This window comes from Macaca fascicularis, chromosome X (genome assembly GCF_037993035.2).
Source record: "Macaca fascicularis isolate 582-1 chromosome X, T2T-MFA8v1.1".
In the NCBI taxonomy this organism is placed as follows: domain Eukaryota; kingdom Metazoa; phylum Chordata; class Mammalia; order Primates; family Cercopithecidae; genus Macaca; species Macaca fascicularis.
This window is the reverse complement of record NC_088395.1, coordinates 110,176,243-110,185,206: the sequence shown is the minus strand read 5'-3', so window position 1 is coordinate 110,185,206 and position 8,964 is coordinate 110,176,243. Positions and strand designations below refer to the sequence as shown.

The 8,964-nt window shown below is 40.5% G+C and overlaps 1 long non-coding RNA gene across 1 annotated transcript; it reads left to right on the top strand.

The window, feature by feature from the left end:
• Positions 1 to 1,363: 1,363 nt before the first annotated feature.
• LOC135969092 (uncharacterized) lies at positions 1,364 to 8,955 on the top strand. Its single transcript, XR_010584177.2, has 3 exons — positions 1,364 to 1,643; positions 5,031 to 5,102; positions 8,846 to 8,955. It is a non-coding gene; the product is annotated as an uncharacterized lncRNA (long non-coding RNA).
• The last annotated feature ends 9 nt before the right edge of the window (positions 8,956 to 8,964 follow it).

The following is an 8,964-nucleotide window of genomic DNA, read 5'->3' as shown; positions in this document are numbered from 1 at the left end:
CTTTACTTGGTTTCAACAACTCAGCAAGATTAAATTACTAAAACAATGAATGTGTTCTGCCCCGCCCCTCGCCAAAAAAGTCCAAAACACAACATCAGGAATCATAATGACAGTCTGCTCTTACTTCAACACTCAAATAAAGCACAACTAGTTTGATACTAGACTGAAGAGAAATAGGTCCCCTGTAGCCTTCTGGATAAATATAGTATAATGAATGACACCCACAAAAACATGACCATAGTAGACATAGCCACTGTTGTGTAGGATGGCTTTTTAAAAATAGTCCTCAACATAGGTCACTGACATCACAAAACAGAGCAATTTAGTAAAAATAATTCCAAGATGGCCACTGTGAAGCAATTCAAGTAATAGTTGCTACCTATTGGTCTGGCATAAATCAGGAAGATGTTTTAGACTCTAAAGTAGAGCAATCCCCAAGCTTTGTCCTCTGTCCTCTTGGGGGTAGAGTAGAAAATGGAGGTGTTGCCTCATAGGTGGGAATTGAACAATGAGATCACTTGGACACAGGAAGGAGAACATCACACACGGGGGCCTATTGTGGGGAGGGGGGAGGGGGGAGGGATAGCATTAGCAGATATACCTAATGTAAATGACGAGTTAATGGGTGCAGCACACCAACATGGCACACGTATACATATGTAACAAACCTGCACGTTGTGCACATATACCCTAGAACTTAAAGTATAATAAAAAAAAAAAAGAAAGAAAGAAAGAAAATGGAGGTGTTGCTGCAAGGAGTCTCCCCTCTGGCATCCATCTGAACAGTAAGGATTGTCAGTAAAATGAACGAATGATATGTCTTAATCTGTGTGGACATCAACAGAATACAAACTCATTTTAAAATGTTACTCAATATTGATCATTACTGAAGCTGAGTAATGGTTACATGAGGCTCCTTGCATTTAAGGAACCTCTTTACTTTTGTGTATGTTTGAAATTTTCTGTAAGAAAAAGTTTTAAAATAGTGTTATTGAATTGATTATATATTTTAAATGTTTTCTCAACCAATGGTAATACCTCCCTCCACCTGTTATAGTAGAGGCCTGAAAAACTTATCACCTTAGAAAGAGATTTCCATCTTCAAAATGTTTTGGAGAAACTGCTACACAGTATGACCTCTAATGTGAGATATGTGTGCACTCTGTGGTGATTGCAACATGATCCATTTGAACTAGTATTTGTATTAATTTTTAATCTTAAAATAAGAAAAATTTTATTAATGCCTAATATCAATAAATATTAACAAGATTGACTCTGGTGTTCTCACTCTGCAGATTTGTCAGGGAAATATGCCTTTTTAACAATCAGTGAGAAGTAAGTGCCTTTCTTTTTTTTCTTTTAGACAGAGTCTCGCTCTTTCGCCCAGGCTGGAGTGCAGTGGCACGATCTCGGCTCGCTACAAGCTCCACCTTCTGGGTTCAGGCCATTCTCCTGCCTCAGCCTCCCCAGTAGCTGGGACTACAGGCGCCCGTCACTGCGCCCGGCTAATTTTTTGTATTTTTAGTATAGACGGGGTTTCACCGTGTTAGCCAGGATGGTCTCGATCTCCTCACCTCGTAATCCACCCGCCTCGGCCTCTCAAAGTGCTGGGATTACAGGCGTGAGCCACCGCGCCTGGCCAAGTAAGTGCCTTTCAAAGGAAATGTGCCATACAGAGAGCATTTGAAAACAGATATGTGGAGATACCTTCATCAGCTTGTGACTTTGTTGCTGAAAACTATGTGTGTCACTTCTTTTCCATATATATATGGAAAATTTATATATATATATAAATTTGAGCAGATTTGCTGTGTGTAATTATATAACATGTATTAAAATATATATTAAACATATGCTTTAAGTATTGACATTATATTCATGTACTGCTGTTCTAATATACACATATAAGGCATGAAAAACAGAACATTTAAAAGTATAAGATTTTATATATATATATATATTTTTTTTTTTTTTAAAGTAACAGGATATGTTTAACTTACCTGAAACATCCTACTCCGATAGCTTGAACTCATTTGTAAAAATACTTTAGTTTGGGCCGGGCTCGGTGGCTCACGCTTGTAATCCCAGCACTCTGGGAGGCTGAGGTGGGGGAATCACGAGATCGGGGGTTCGAGACCAGCCTGGCCAACATAGTGAAACCCCGTCTCTACCAAAAATACAAAAATTAGCCAGGTGTGGTGGTGCATGCCTGTAATCCTAGCTACTCAGGAGGCTGAGGCAGGAGAATTGCTTGAACCCGGGAGACGGAGGTTGCAGTGAGCCGAGATCGCACCACTACACTCCACCCTGGGTGACAGAGGGAGACTCCGTCACAAAAGAAAAAAAAAAAATGTACTTTGCAAGGACCACTGAATGATGGCAGGGAGAGCGAAAATTTAATAGTCAAATTTCAACAAAAATCTTTGCATAACTGCAAAGTGAGGCTGAAAAATTAACATAATTTATTGAGCACTGCCACTGTCATACTACATCCATTTACATCTATGAATCTTTGTAAGTTATTATTTTCGGCTATAACATCCATTCAAGCTAAGGGTCAGTTTAAACTGAACTCAGTATTCTAAAATGTTAAACCATGATTTCAAAATTAATGAGGCATATTCAGTCACATTGTTCTCACTAAAATATTAATATTATCATGTTTCAAATAAGATATAAATTGTGTATGTATATACTATCAAATAAAATATATTTTAAAATATTACTTCATATTTATTTTATATTTTTAAAAGTTGTTTTTCATGCTTTATAATGTGTATATTAGAACAGCAGTACATGAATATAATGTCAATACTTAAAGCATATGTTTAATATATATTTTAATACATGTTATATAATTACACACAGCAAATCTGCTCAAATTTTAATATGTATACAAATCGTCCTGGGATCTTGTTACAGTGCAGTTTCTGATTCAGTGGGTGTAGATCAGGCTGAGATTCTGCATTTCTAACTAGCTCCCAGGCGATCCTGATGCTCCTTGTTCTAAGACCACACTTAGAGCAGCAAGGTCTGGGGGCGGGGGTGTGGGCTCCATTGTGTTTTACTGATAGGATTGCACAGTAAAAAATATTTGGAGATGCCTGGGGAATGAATGGAGTACACTTCCTTCAGGTTATCCCCGCTTAACCACTGCTTCTCTCAGGGGAGTTTTTGGCAGGTACTATGAACAAATGTGAACCTGAAATAGGCAATACTTCAAAATGGATCCTGAGTGGCTAACTGGGCCTAAATTTTAAATAGAGCCAAGTGGGGCCATCTGCCAACTAAAGGTCAGAGGTCTCAAGTTCCTCCAAAACCCACACGACTGTTCAACTTTGGGACTTCCAGAGCTCACCTGAACCAACCAATCAGAGGCCATCTGCCTTGACCAATTATGACTTAGCTGCCTCAACCAATCAGGGCTCAGTTGCCTTGACCAGTCAGGGCTCAGTTCTATCAACCAATCAGAACCAGGTGAGTTTGAATACTTCATTTGCATAAACTTTTGCTATAAAAGTAGAACCCTACCTTTGCTCTCTGGAACACACCTTCGTTTTACACCTAAGGTTGTGTGTCTCTGGTGTCCAAACTATTCTCTGGAATAAAGTCTCTTTCCTTGGAGCTAAGAGCAGTGACTCATGCCTGTAATTCCAGCCCTTTGGGAGGCCGAGGTCGGCCAGGAATTCAAGACCAGCCTGGGCAACATGGCAAAACCATGTCTCTACAAAAAAATTTTTTTAATTAGCCCTGAGCCTGGTGGCAGTCGCTTGTAGTCCCAGCTACTGTGGAGCCTGAGGTGGGAGGATCACTTGAGCCCAGGAGGTCAAGGCTGTAGTAGCTGAGATGGTGCCACTGCACTACAGCCTGGGCAACAGAGTGAGACCCTGTTTCCAAAAAAAAAAAAAAAAAAAAAAGTCTCTTTCCTCCAAATTCCTTTTTATTTTTAATAATTTTGTTTTATTTTTTATTCAAGACAGGGTCTCGCTCTGTTGCCCAGGATGGAGTGTAGTGGTGCAATCACAGCTCACTGCAGCCGCAGCCTCTGGGGCTATAACTATACTCCGACCTCAACCTCCAGAGTAGTTGGGACTACAGGCACTAGGTACCATGCTGGAGTAATTTTTTTTTTTTTTTTTTTTTTTTTGTAGAGGCGGGGTCTCGCTTTGTGGCCCCTTTTCAGAGAACTTTTGTTCACAATACTGAGCTACAATGATAGTGGTTCTGCTCCCTGACAAATAGCTGAATGCAGCTAGTCCCTGCAGTTTTGCCAGTCAGTTGAACTAGGATAGGATTAACATGCTCATGTGTAAACTGATGTGATCAACAAGGCCACATGCTCCAGCATGGAACTGAAGGATAATAGTTGCTTCTGCCTCGTAAGACTGATGTGACGATGAAATGAGATAAGATGTGTAACGTACTTTGCAGATACAGTGCTTGATAAAGTGCAGCTATTATTGTTGGAGGTAAGGCTGCCTACAGTCCTGACCAAGATTCTCTTCAGGCAATTATTATTATTATTATTATTATTATTATTATTATTATTACTGAGGGTCTCCCTCTGTTGCCCAGACTGGAGTGCAGTGGCACAATCTCAGCACTCTGCAACCTCTGCCTCCCAGGCTCAAGCATTCTTGTTCCTCAGCCTCCTGAGTAGCTGGAATTATAGGCTTGAACCACCATGCCTGGCTAATTTTTGTATTTTTAGTTTTGCGACGTTGGCCATGGCAAAACTAAACTCCTGACCTCAAGCTCAAGTGATATGCCCTCTTTGGCCTCCCAAAGTGCTGGGATTACAAGCATGAGCCACCACGCCCTTCCCAGACAATTATTTTGAATCTTCTTTAACACCAAGACAAATAGGGCATAAAGCATGACTTAAAATTTTTTAACCTGGAAATACTTTAAAGTAGTTGTAACCCGCTAAGCTATTAAAGACAAACAAACAACAACACATGTGTAGAAATTCCATAAGCACCCATATATTACCTGGCTTTGAGAAACGTAATTTACTTTTGTCCTTTCAGATAAGCCAGCTGCAGAATATATCCTGAAGTACCTGCTTTATGGAATTACTCACACTATTCACCAACAAGAAGGTGGGAACATCTACTGAAAATGACAAATTTATTTTTAGGAAAGCTGATATGTATACTTTCTTCCTAGCAGTAATTAGCTGAGCCATTTGTTTGCTAAGACCACTCTGAGCTTCTGAAAATAATATCATTTGCATATAGGATAATTTTTATGTTTCTGTTCACTTTTATTTGATAATGTGGGCAGATTTCATATTTTAAGTCAAATGAGATGTCACCAAATTTCTATCTGGTACATGTTGGGGACATGGAAGGAAGCTTTGATTGCAAGAGCCACATTTCTGCCGGGCGCGGTGGCTCAAGCCTGTAATCCCAGCACTTTGGGAGGCCGAGACGGGTGGATCACGAGGTCAGGAGATCGAGACCATCCTGGCTAACATGGTGAAACCCCGTCTCTACTAAAAAAAAATACAAAAAACTAGCCGGGCGAGGTGGCGGGCGCCTGTAGTCCCAGCTACTCGGGAGGCTGAGGCAGGAGGATGGCGTAAACCCGGGAGGCGGAGCTTGCAGTGAGCTGAGATCGGGCCACTGCACTCCAGCCTGGGCGACAGAGCGACACTCCGTCTCAAAAAAAAAAAAAAAAAAAGAGCCACATTTCCCTGTTGTTTTTTAAAGTTGGTCTACATGCGAATTCATCATCAACTAGAATTAAAACCATCTATACACTTTCAAATATCAGTTGGCTTGTTTGGTTTTAATATTGCAACCCTCAGAATCAGCTTTGTATTTTGCCCCTTTGATGCTTGAAAGGTAGGGTTTCACATAATATATAGATCCATGAAGCTAGTTCCTTTGGAACCTAGAGCTGAGTCACTTTCCACATTGGGGAACAAAACAGTCCAAGCCTATTTAATGTTTTCCAATCTTAAATACCATTGCATTTATCTAAATACAGACTTGCATGTCTATATCTTTTGTTTTTTTTAATGACTCTTTGTTTCTCATGGGACTGTGCAAGTTTCTCCCTGATTCTATCTTTTCCACTGTTTCTGTGGAAGGATGTTAGCCTCATTCTTCACCATGCTCCCTGTCTCCCTTCCTACCCCTTTCTGTCTTTAGTTGAACTCCGTGAGGGCTGAGACTGTATCTCTTTTATTAACTGCTATACCACAAACACTTAGCATAACACTTGACACAGATAATTTATCAAATAAGTATTTTTTGAGAGTTTGGGTAAAATGTTAAGACTGGATTTCCTTGGACTGATCCATGATCAGTAAAACACTCATGACCTTATCTGATATTTTCCTGTAGAATAAAGTCAGTCAATTCAGGGAGTCCCAGAACAGGAGCACATAGACACCAAACTTTGTGGGACAACAAATATAATGAAGAGCATGTTTGCTTCTTTCAAACAAGTGAGTGAACAAGGAAAATCTTTCCCAATGTATAAATATTGACTTGAAGTCCTTACCTGCTTATTGATGTAGGAATAGCCAAGTATTGATTTTGTAAATATAATTATGAGTATTTCTTTTGTTACTTAATATTCATGAAGTTAACTGTTAATGTCAAAATAGACACACTGCTCATGCCTGTAATCACAGCACTTTGGGAGGCCGAGACAGGCGGATCACGAGGTCAGGAGATCGAGATCATCCTGGCTAACACGGTGAAACCCCGTCTCTAGTAAAAATACAAAAAATTAGCCAGGTGCGGTGGCGGGCGCCTGTAGTCCCAGCTACACGGGAGGCTGAGGCAGGAGAATGGCGTGAACCTGGGAGGCGGAGCTTGCAGTGAGCCGAGATCGCGCCACTGCACTCCAGCTTGGGCGACAGAGGGAGACTCTGTCTCAATTAAAAAAAAAAGAAAAAGACAAAAAAAGTAGACACACTACCTGTGTTCACAATTAAGGAAATCCAAACAGAGAAAGACTTGTTATCTTTTTTGTTGTCGTTGTATAAATTTAGGGGGTACAAGTGCAGTTTTGATATGTTGTATCTTACATTACCCTTCCTTGGCTTCTCAGATTTAGCCTGGATAGAGACAAAAGGCCAGGCTGAATAGCCTGTGTTTATGTAAATCTTGATTCATGTGCCCTCTGACTCCCCAAATGATTGAGTGGGTGGAAGCACGCACATGCATTGTGACAGTGTGTGCATAAATGCTGTCACATGTAAGGCAAGAAGCAGGGTGACATAGAAAGAGCAAGTCACAAGTTGTCAGGACTCTAAATTGAAGTTTTGTTTGTATCAGTGCCCTAAAAACCCAGAGCCACGTGAAGTCAAGGCCCTTAACACCCACCTCTCCCACATACTGAGGGGAGAATTCAGATGCCCACTGCAGTCAGCCGGTCAGACTGCAGACTCCTTGCCTCCACTCCAGTTTACCCTGGGATACCTCTCTGCTATGGCTGAATCTGAGAGAGATCCTTGAGTGTAAGATCTGGTCTTGATCACCTTTCTACCCATACCGCCCCCAAACTTGAACTTCCTGGGGTTTAACACAGTACTTAGTAGTTTCTCAATGAATGTTCACAGAAGGAATTAAGGAATGAACAAATGTTGCTCTGGACAAAGCTGCACCTTCCACATCCTGCATAACTACACTCAGTACTGACCCTGAAGATAGGAAAAGCAACACAACTGGTGCTGTAAGAAAATGTTTCTTGTTTATACTGCTGCATCTTGATCTTTGGCTGATCTAAGCACAAAGAGAGCTCTTTCAGTTAGAAAAAAGGAGGTTTATGGTGTGTGGGAGAGCTAAGAACAATGGACTCAATTGAGAGACTGGAGATGCTCTCAGCTTCTGAGAGCCTAGAAACTCCATCTATAGATTCATCCCAGAGGGCAGAGCCAAATAAGGGCAGATGGAAAACATAGCTTTCTTGGGAACTGGCTTTCCGTTCCTGTGAGGCAAAAATACAATCACTCTGTAGCACCCTGAATCAATTCTCCAAAATATGGTGCTGTGTCCTTGTTTGCCAGTGTCTTAAAATAAGTCCCTGTCATATTTTTATTCTTTATGTCTTAAAGTCATTCAACCAGACTTGCTTGCAGAATATTAATTGTGGTTAAGCAGAAATCAGGAAATTAAATTGAAACTGCTTTTGAACGGAGCTCCTTAACTGGTGACTGATTTGTTATCCCTCCAGCTAAAGATTCCTTTCTCTCCAATCTTTTGTCAGCTGCAACTATGGGGCAATGAATCTGCAGCTGATTTTGTCAGCTTTCTTTAAGCTGGTCATCAGAGTGCTGTCCAACGGTGCCAAATTCTAACCTAGGGTTGTGAAAGGGCTTTAATGCTATGTCCCCGGTGAGCTAGTAGGCTGGCCATCCAGGGTGGTAGGTGTCACTAATTTATTTTAGTACTGCCCTGCCACAGCCTGTTTACATTTACATTGCCTTTTACATACCTGCTCTGTCCTTTAAGTACTCAACCTTCCATCCAGTACTATTCAAATAAAACTAAATATTAGTCACGTATGAATTACTAAGGGACAATTACTGGAACATCCAAACCATTTAAAGAGAAGGTAACAATAACTTAAATCTAAATGCACCGGGAACTGGGGCACCACTATGGTATTGACAAAGTAACCATGGTTGACTCTGAACACTCTAAAATCCAACTTCGAAGAGAAAAGAAACCTTTAAGTAGGCAATAAACTGATTTCAACATCTGTGTTTTAACACAAGCTCAGACATGTACTTATTGAATTTTTGGGGCAAATTACTTTGCTTCTATTTCTTAGTGTCTTCAACTATAAAAATAGAAGTAATCTATTCATCTACTATTTATTTCAGAGAAATGTTATGAGAATGACTTGGATGACCTGAAAAATGAATGAGCTCCTTGAACAAGGTACAATTATTAAGTTTCTATTGTGAAGTCAAATAGAACAATTCACTCAAAGGACACGATG